This window comes from Physeter macrocephalus, chromosome 4, assembly GCF_002837175.3.
Source record: "Physeter macrocephalus isolate SW-GA chromosome 4, ASM283717v5, whole genome shotgun sequence".
NCBI lineage: Eukaryota > Metazoa > Chordata > Mammalia > Artiodactyla > Physeteridae > Physeter > Physeter macrocephalus.
The window spans coordinates 69,113,957-69,122,552 of NC_041217.1; positions in this window are offsets into that span (position 1 = coordinate 69,113,957).

The window sequence follows — 8,596 nt, forward strand, 5'->3', positions numbered from 1 at the left end:
CCTGTGGAAGGTCCGTTTGTCCCGCTGAGTGCTCCCCCTGGGCTCCCCTCACCCTCCAAGCCCTGGCCTGGGGCCACCACTGCTGAGAGCAGGGAGAGGCTGTGCCGGGTTGGGAACATGCCCCTTAGGGACAGGCTGAGGGCCAGCAGTCCCCTCACCATCCCAGAGGCCCGATGCCATGAGATCTGACCCTTCTTCCTGTTTTCCTGATGGGGAAACTGAGGCCCAGGGAGATTGAACAATTTGAGCTGATAAAACAGAGTCAGAATCTGGGTCTCCTGGGTCTACATCCAACCTCCCAGAGAAAGAAGCAGAGACTCTTCCTTCCAACTGTAGAGGTGGTGGGGGTACCGAAGCCAGGAAAAGGTCGTGTTGGAGCCCCAGGCCAGCCCTTGTGTATGAAGGGGGCCCTGGTGAGAGTCAAAGGCAGCTCAAGGAGCAGCCTGTCTGGAGATGGGGGGCGGGGGGAGGGTCCCCTGAGCCCTTCAGATGTAGCCTTTCCAAAGTTTGAGAAGAATCAAGACTCCTGGGGCCTGGGAGGTGTCTGGTGGAGGGACAGGCTGGGCACAGAGGAGACAGCCTGCCAGGCTTCCCAGATACTATCTCTAGGTTTCGTTCACCTTTGTTACAGGCAGGACATGCCACTCCCTTAGTTGAGGAGCTCTAGGCTGAAATTATGCCTGGGGTTTGTGGGTGCGTGGGGAGAAGCCCCAAAAGAGGCAAAGTGAGAGCTTCTAAGAGATACATGGAGATCAATATCCTAACAAGTACCAGACCTGTGAACTAGAAAGGATAGGGCTACAGGCTTCCTTCTTCTGGTGGGGAAGGGAAGGCAAGTCTGCAGCCAGCAGGATGGAGGGTAGTAGACAAGGGGCCGCTCTTCAGGGAAGCGTCGGAGAAACTGAGGAAGTGCCTGGGGAGAGAGGTGGGCCCTCACCTCTGGCAGGAAGGGGGTCTGGAACCTGACACCAGCCAGAAACAGTGGTAGAGGAGATGGCCAGGAAAGGACCCTCTGGTCTAGAGGTGGTGTTGCTGCTTGTTTGTTAAAAGAGCCAAAGAATCGGGGCAAAGGGAGGAAGCGGGGAACCAGAAGGGGCAGAGAGTGAAGAAAACATCCCACGCCTGCCTTCTCGTGGGAGCAGAGGACAGGGTTCTCCTGGTGGAGGGAAGCCAGCCTATAGGGGGCAGGTCTGAGCCCTGGCTGGGAAGCTTGAAAGGAAGCTAGGAGGAGAGGAGGGTGGGCGTGGGGCCCTTGGGCCAGAGGCCTGAGGTGTCTGCTGGCTGGGCTGGTCCCTCTCTGACCCCAGAGGGAACTCCCCACAGAGGGATTATCAACCTCTCCTCAGCAAGTCCACTCTCAGGGCACAAGGCTCTGAACTCCCCATGTAACTGGGCCCCTCCGGGCCTGCAGCTGGGATTTTCCATTACAGGGATCCGGTAGGTCACAGCCTGCATCTGTCCTCCTTCTCCTCCTGGGTTGCAGCAGGAAGGGTGGGTGGAATGGGATAGACACCTTCTCCACATGGGGCCCTCAACTGACCTTGAATTTGGACCTGGGGAGAACAGGTAGTGGGAGGAAACAACGAGGAGAGAACAGATCCCAGTTCAAGCCCAGGTGTGTAGAGGGGAGAGCGAGAGAAGTAGCTGAAGATGTAACAAGAAGGCTGGTGGTTAGACGGCAGGAGAGACTGCCTGAAGAAGTCAGGGGAAGAGTGACCCACACGTGGGGGGCACTCCACACAGAGGGCAGCCTTGCCCTGGGGTAGGGGTGGATGAGAGATGACTTGGGATTTAGGAAGCACCTGTTCCTCGGTTCCTAAGTTGGAGTATCTGGGTTATCTTCCACCTTGCCCTCTGCAGGACACAAGGTGAGGTAGAACACAGCCCCCGGAACTTGAGGGTCTGTAGACTTCTGGCACTGGGCTCTCCTAGTGTTCACTCCCCACCCTCACCCGCCCTGGCACTTCCCACTACTTCCCAGTCTTTCCAAGGCCCTGGCTCTGGTCCCCCTAGCCAGGCCCAACACTGGAAGGGACTGTGCCCTTCCTCTGCCCACACAGCCTAGTGGGGGGTCCCCACCTAGCCCTGCATTTGGGCTAGTGTGCAGCTCCAAGGGCACTGGTGGGGCTCAGACAAAGGAAAGGGTGGACAGGACACCTGGGGCCCATTCCTCACCCGTGTCGTGCATCCCTGACCACCCTCCCTGCCCGGGGCATTGTGGAGGCTCTGGGAGTCTACCTCCTCCTCCTCCTCCACCGTGGGCCTCAGACTCCAGGACATCAGCCAGTGTAGACACCACCTGGTCCTTTGATCTGGGGGGCCTGGTCGGGCTCCTGCTTCCTTCGAACACAGCCGGTGGTGCCAGCTTGGATCAAGGCCCCTGGGGTAAGAAGAGCAAAGCAGAGAGTGAGAAAGACTTACAAGTAGGAGGTGGGAAGGCCAGGGGGGACTGGGCTGGGGGGTGGGTTTGAGAGAAAGTCATAGATCACATAGGGGGTCCACAAAGGGCAGGGTGGGCAGTTCTGAATCAGGTGTTTGGTTGGTATGGGAGGATCTGGGAGGGAGGTGTGTGTGTGTGTGTGAGAGAGAGAGAGAGAGACAGACAGACAGAGACCAAGAGAGGGTCAGAGAGAGGCAGAGGAGGGCATATTCTTGCGTGTGTGCTCGTCATTGACTGAGGGGGACGTGACTGAGTGGGGCCCTGTGTCTGGGGAAGAGACCGTGGGAAGGAACCAAGGTAACTCCAGAGGGGGATGTGTGGTCAGTGTAATAAAAATCAGTTCTTTGTGTACCAGTGCATGTTAGTACCCCGGTGTGTGCGTGTGTGCGTGCGTGCGTGTGCAATCAGGTGTTTGGTTGGTATGGGAGGATCTGGGAGGGAGGTGTGTGTGTGTGTGAGAGAGAGAGAGAGAGAGAGACAGACAGACAGAGACCAAGAGAGGGTCAGAGAGAGGCAGAGGAGGGCATATTCTTGCGTGTGTGCTCGTCATTGACTGAGGGGGACGTGACTGAGTGGGGCCCTGTGTCTGGGGAAGAGACCGTGGGAAGGAACCAAGGTAACTCCAGAGGGGGATGTGTGGTCAGTGTAATAAAAATCAGTTCTTTGTGTACCAGTGCATGTTAGTACCCCGGTGTGTGCGTGTGTGCGTGCGTGCGTGTGCACGTGTGGACAGTGGGGAGGACGTGTGGAGCCGGGTGGGTGTACGTGAGAGGCCATGGGAGAGTGTGTATGTGCACAGGGAGGGGGTGGGGACGCCGCTCAGCTGCAGATGGGCTTTCAAGGTCTCCAAGAAACAGTTTTGTTTCCTAAGTGACTGGTCTCCTGGGGCCTCCAGCCCAGACTTGAAGGTTGTTTCAAGATCATGAAAGAGAGCGAGGGAGGGAGAATAGGAGGGCAGGAAGCACTGGGAGGCTCTAGCACTGCCGCCCCGCTGGCCCTCTGCCCGATCCCTCACCCCACTTGTCTGCCCCCTTCCCGATCTGGGCCCAGCTCCCCAGTCCTTTCGCTCTTCCTCCTTTCCCGCTGCCAGCCCGCTCTCGGCGGCCTCGCTTCTCCCCCCGTCATTCCCTCTGAATCTCTTTTCCCCTTCTTCTTCAGGGCCTGTGGTCTTGTCACCACTGCCAGGCCCCCAGGGCCTTCTGGGGGAGTGAGTGAAAAACTTCTCCTTCCATGAGGAGGCTGTCTTGAGGTGATAGGATGGACGGGGAGCCCGGGAAGGCCTGGAGTGGCCATGACAAGTGTCCCAGAAAGGCGCCTCTTCCTCTCCAGCCCTCTCTCCTTATACTTCCCGCAGGTTGCAGTGACCCTGTGGTGGGAAGAGTGGCTCTCCAGGTCCTGCTGCTGCCTCAGTTTCACCACTGGACCACAAGGCCCATGTTGGATTTCCTCTGTCACTTGCTCTCCCCCTTTACATCTGCGCCTGTTTTCTTTCTGGTCTTTCTTTTCAATCTACACAAAATGTGTTCTAAAAACCTCTTCCTCTGTCTCTCCTTGTTTCTGTCATCTTTAATTTTTCCTCCAGATGATTCTTATTACCTTTTTTATTGTTAAAACCACATTAGAAAGAATTCAGGGGTGTGGGCCTAGAGAAATGGGAGGTTGGTGTTTTGTTGTACTTTGGTTTCCTGTGGCTGGTATGAAGGCTTATGTTTGTATGTCAATGGTAATTATCTGGTAGAGAAGAAGAAACTGATAATTCAGAAGAGACAGAGATAAATTCAGGAATTAAGTCCTTCAGAGTGAGGATAGAATCCAAAGCACAAAAGGAAGTCCCGGGTTACATGTCTGATTGTAACAAGGAAACAAAAATAACTAAGTGTCTTGCTTCCTTTTGATTCAATGTAAAATTATGCTTCCTGATTGAATTTAATTTTTTCATTAAGTTTGTCATATTAAAGTAACTAAACAAGGAGGCCATTAGATTGAGGTGGCAGCCTATGTAAGCAAACCAAAATCCAAACCCAAACATGTAAATGACTCAAGATCGTGAAATCAAAATGCTAAGGACAACCAATTCTAGGCTTTAAACTACGGTTATTAAATAATTTCCTTCCTCTTCTTCCACAGCTTCTTTATGTAAGTCTTTCTCCTAGCTTCTTTTAGCAAAACACTCCTAACCACTTCCAATTTGGTGGATTGGAATGGATTTTTGCTCAAATAAGCTCTTAAAATTTAAAAAAAAGAAAAGAATTCAGAAAATAGAGAAAAGAGCACCCAGAAGAATTTTCCTCCATCTCTCTGCCTCTGCTCCATGGCCAACTCTTTTGGCCCTTTTTTACTGCTCTCTGGGTTTGGATAGCTCCATGCTTGTGTCCTAGAGGCACAGTGGAAGTCCGAGGGAGGAAAAGGAAAGGACCGGGGTGTGGCCCAGGGGGGGCGTGTCAATACTCCTCCTTGAGCACGATGGCCCAGAGCTGCTCTGTGCCTGTCTTCCCACTGTCCTACCTGCGGCCCACACCATGGTCCAATGCAAAAAGCACATGTCTGCAAGTCAGGCCAGCGAGGTTGGTCTCAGTGGGGGCACTCATGTGGCCTTGGGCAAGAGGCATCCCCACTCTGGCTTTGCTTCTTCATCTGAATAACGAGGAGCAGAGCTAGAAAATCTCTGAGGTCCTTTTGCAGCTCTGATGATCCCCAAATTCCATGCTACTTCCTCCTCAGCTCATGGCTCAGCTCAGGTAAATGGGAAAATTTACCTGTGGTTCTATCTCCCACCACCCGTTGGAGACCAGGGTTCAGAAAGAGATATAAGGGGGCAGGCACTCCTATTTTGTTTATTAGTGTGACCCCCAGAAATGGGTCTGATCCCTTCAACTCTTGGCCTAGAAGCAAGGAAGGGCTCAGGGTTTGGGCAAAAGACTACCCTGGTTTCTTACAGAGAGCCTGTGTGAGAGGGGAAAGGGTCTGGCTGTCTTTTGGGGAGAAGGGCAGGGCTAGGAGTGAGGTTGGAGAAACCTGACATTTCTTGGCTGGCATTTGATCCACAAACAACAGATGAGTCTGTTTCCAGAGATTCTTCAGGCTGGGAAAAGTCTGTTAGGGGTAATGGGGAGGATGGGGTTAATGGGCCCCGCTGAGTGTGGGGGCCAGGGGTCACAGCTGGGCCCTCTAGGGTTCCTGTTTGACTTTGATTCCATCTGGGCAGGGAGGGAGCGGCCCCCAGCCCCCTGAGGCAGGTTTGCTTTGGCCGGAGATCTGACCCAGCCACCGGCCCAGAGCTCCCCGCCTCCCTGCTCCCCCTATTAAGAGGCAGCCCGGTTCCCCCCTCGCCTCCTCCTTTCTACCTCCTTCTTCCCTAAACAGGCCCCCTCCACTTGGCCCAGAATACAGCTCTGCTTGTCTGCCTGTCCCCTTTGGCGTTCCAGATGCCCAGCTAGGACAGGATGCCCTGCAAACATCTGGCACAGAGGGCCGAAATCTTGCTCCACACAACGAGCTCTCCTTGGGACCTTGGGGAGCTCGGCCTCCACTGTGCCTCGGTTTCTCTGCAAGTCCAGGATCCTTTCGCTCTTGTGCTCCTGTCTGGATGTTCTCAGCCTTGTCCCTTGGGGAACCCGTGGGCCCCCACGGATGATTCAGTCAATGATGTGGGCTCACAGTCAGTCCACTTCATCCTTCAGACTTTCTCCCAGTATTTCTGGAGCACTTACTGTGTGCCAGGTTCTGTGCAAGGTACTGGAGAGACTGTTACAATCAAGGCAAATAAGGTTCCCACCTTCATGGTCCTGTTGTCAGAATCTCATGGCCTTTTAGTCACCAAACCCCTCTAGCCCATCCCTTGACCTGGTCTTCCCAAGGGCAACTCTGAGCGCTTGGGGAGGCCTCATTTCCTCTAGCTCCCCTCACTTCTTTACTTTCATTTATGCTAAGTGAGATTGGGTGGGCCTGGGCTCTGCTTCCCACCTGGGCGATTCTCCCATCCCAAAGATGCAGGAGCAAAGGCTGGGCCATGGAGCACTAGACATCACCCTGGGCTGGACCAGAGGGAGAGCAGAAGCTTGCCAGATAGGACTCACTCCACCGTGAGCTAGACGTGTGAACCTGAATAAGTCCTTTACCTCCCATCAATAGAGTGAGGGGGTGTACTGGGTAGTATACAGCTCACCTCTAGCTGTATACTAATAACCCATGCCTGGGCCTCACCCCAGGGATCACGTTTTAGCTGGTCTGAGGTGGGACTCAGCCATCAGTAACTTTTAAAAGCTCCCAGATGATTCGATCGATATGCAAGCAGAGTTGGAACCCATCATGTCTAAGAGCTCTAACTCATCAGGGCTAACAGTTAATGAGGCACCACGCTAAGCACTTTAGCACTTCCCATGAGTTACTTCATTTAATTCTCATAACAACTCTTTTATAGATGGGGAAACTGAGACATGAAGATCCCAAGATGCTTACCCAAGTAAGGCAGCTGGGATTCAAACCCAAGCAGTTTGGTTCTAGAACCTGCACATATAACTTCTGGGTTATAAGGATGCAGAGAAGGAGCTGCTCTATCCCCAGGAGCACACATGCAGAATCCTCCAGGCTGCAATGGTGAGAGAGAGGAATGCCCCAGAAGACACAGAGAAGGAACAGTACAGCTGGCTGCCGGCTGCACACTGTTGTGTTTAGAGGGTGATGGGAGCTCAGAGAAGGAAGAGATGGCTCTCAGCTGGAAGAATTAGGAGGCCTGCAGGGAGGAGGTGGCATTCTAGTTGGGCCTTGATGGATAGGTAGGATCCAGCTCTGGCTCAGAAAACCAGAGAGAGCACGTTCTGGGTAGAGGAAACACAATGGGCACAGGCACAGAAGCCTGAAGCACCCAGTGTGCAAAGAAACAAGGGAGCTGATACTGGGAATGGGTGTGGGAGCCGTTTCATGGGGGGTCGCCTTGAACACCAGATTAAGTGCCATGCTAAACGCCAGTTTTTCCTAAAAGGCTCTGATGATAATAATCACTTCGGGGGCTTATTGCCAATACAGGAGAGCAAGCCCATCTCTTAGAAATTCCGATCCATAAGGGCAGGGGTGGAGAGTGGGAATCTGTATTTTTACCACCAAGCAACTTTGAAAAATATTGTTATAAGCAACATGGAGCCACTTCAGATTTTTGAGCAGGGGAGTGGTGATCTCGGAAGGTTCACCGATTGCAGGGGGTGTGTGTACATGGACCGAGGTGTTGGGCGGGAAGGGAGAGACAGGTAGGAGGTTATGGCAAAAATTTAGCCAAGAGGTGATAAGGGTCTGGAACAAGAGAGTGGCAATGCCAATGAGGAGAAAGGGACTTTGGGAGGTAGAATTTCAGGATTTGGCAATTGATTGTACGTCAGGATGAGAGAGGAAGGAGCTGGAGATGGGGGAGGATACTGGTGCAGAGTGAACGAAGATAAGGGTGTGGAAGAAAGGAGGTTGTGTGAGAGAGAAGGCGCACATTTGCCCCGGGGCATATTCAGTTTGAGGTGTTACTGGCAGGGTCTCCAGGTGAAGGCGCTCAGTGGGTGGTGAATTGGGGACAGGAACTTGGGAGAGAGGGCAGGCTGTGGAAGTCACCTGCACACAGATGATCACTGATCCAGGAGCACCAACTATCTTAGACAGAACCTTGGGTAACAGCCGGTGTAGAGAAGGAGGATCCAAAAGATGGAGAAGTAGACAAGCCAGAGAGATGGGGGAACTAGACCAAGTAGGAGGCCTGGAAACCGAAAGAGGAAAAAGGTTTAAGGGGCAAGGAACTAACAGCTTCAGATGCTACAGGAGGCCAAGGGGAAATGAAAGCTGCTCACTTTTGGGGGAACTCAGACGTTACTGGTGTGACCTTCGAGAAAACCATTTCCATAGAGGGTGGAGTTTGGAGATAAAATTGTGAAGGGATAAGGAGTGTATGGAAACTGAAGAAGGCGTGGAGGTTACCCTCTTCCCAGAGGAATACAGGAAGTGGAGGGAAAAAGACAGTGGGAAACAGAGAGCAGAGGGGGTGGGAACCAGGGGACAGACACGGCTCACTTAGAAGAATCTCTCCGCCTCTATTTGCTGCAGGTCCTGCTCCGCCATGTGCCCTAGATTTTTTTTTTTTTTTTTTTTTGGCGGTACGCGGGCCTCTACTGTTTGGGCCTC